This window comes from Octopus bimaculoides, chromosome 1 (genome assembly GCF_001194135.2).
Source record: "Octopus bimaculoides isolate UCB-OBI-ISO-001 chromosome 1, ASM119413v2, whole genome shotgun sequence".
Classification (NCBI taxonomy): domain Eukaryota; kingdom Metazoa; phylum Mollusca; class Cephalopoda; order Octopoda; family Octopodidae; genus Octopus; species Octopus bimaculoides.
In genome coordinates this window covers 163612284-163613777 of record NC_068981.1, presented here as the reverse complement: position 1 = coordinate 163613777, position 1494 = coordinate 163612284, and the positions used below count along the sequence as shown (strand labels likewise).

At 36.0% G+C, this 1494-nt stretch overlaps 1 long non-coding RNA gene across 2 annotated transcripts in view; it reads left to right on the top strand.

Moving 5' to 3' along the window:
* The window catches only part of LOC128249289 (uncharacterized), a 210394-nt gene that overhangs the window by 161022 nt on the left and 47878 nt on the right, over window positions 1-1494 (top strand). The window lies entirely within an intron of this gene.

The window sequence follows — 1494 nt, the reverse complement described above, 5'->3', positions numbered from 1 at the left end:
TGAGTTAATAAATGTGTGTGTGCGTGTGCCTAAAACTATATTAACATAATCAATACTTATGGATAATGCAGTAAGGGCAGCACAAGATGTAGAGATTATAGTTGATTGATTAATATAGGTTATTTAAGACGCAATACTTATGATCGACTTTTTACAAATATAGCAATGTATGGAGAGGCACACTCAGTTACCGCGATCCTTATCGCGTCATTCTCTCACATATTATACTTACTGTAAACTTACGAACACGCACAAATACAAACACACATCTTACATGCAACACATGCTTGTACAAGTAAATACATATATACATACATGCAAAATTACGTACGTGTGTGCGTGTCTGCGTGTCCCTGTTCTTGCAAATTAACTTCAAGAGGATTCCTAAAACTTTGAATTGGGTGACGAGTTTAAAGTTTAAATTTGTTTCATTTCTGAATAAAAACGTACAGACTTGGTACTAGGTGTGTGTGTGTGTGTGTGTGTGTGTGTGTGTGTGTGTATACCTGCATGGATACCATGCGTGCAAACATTGATGACCACTATCGAAAAAGTACTTACAACGACTACGACTAATTCATCACCACCACCACCACAGCTTTGTATTTACCTAACTTATTACTTTATCCCTAACATTCCTTCTTTATTTATCACGTACATTTCTTTCTCCTCCTCTTCTTCCTTCCCTCTTACGCCTCCTCTTCTCCTTCCTGAACACGCATCGAAAAACTCTTTTTTACAGTTCCTATTTCTTTCTTCTTACCTATTATTTACTTACCATCGACATAATTTACTAATATTGCTTCTCTCTTTTATTTATATCACATTATATCACAATTTCAATGCTACCCTCCAGCTCATTGAAGTCTTTAACAAACAATTATGAGATAACGGACAAAACAGAACAGGAGGAGACACGTGGGATGGAGAGTCACTGAAGAGGTCACAGGTGTAGGAGATAATCTTTTCTGAAAATACACTGGTATTATGTCGTAATAGAAACACTAGTGCTTAGGTAGAATATTGATTGATTGTTCACAATTCTGGTTTTAATACTCTTTTGTCAGACCTCTTATTCCAAGCTTTGTAATACACAAGTGTTCCTTTGCATCATACTTATTATACAAACCTGATATTTTGTTTCTCGAGAGAATCAATATGCCAATACTAAACCCACGCACTGGTTTGTATCTTCTATCTTTCACTTGTTTCCGTCACTGGACTCCGGCTAAGCTGGCGCACCACCCTGAAGGGTTTTTGTACTCAAAAGAATCAACCCTGGTACTTATATTTTTTTTTTTAACTGGGTTCTTATTGTATCGGCCTCTTTTGCTCAAACGATACACTACGGGATGTAAACACAACACCGGTTATCAAGCAGTGGTGAAAGGTGGCAAACACAAACACACGCTGGTGTATACATACATACATACATACATACATACATACATACATACATATATATATATATATACATACATATATATATATATA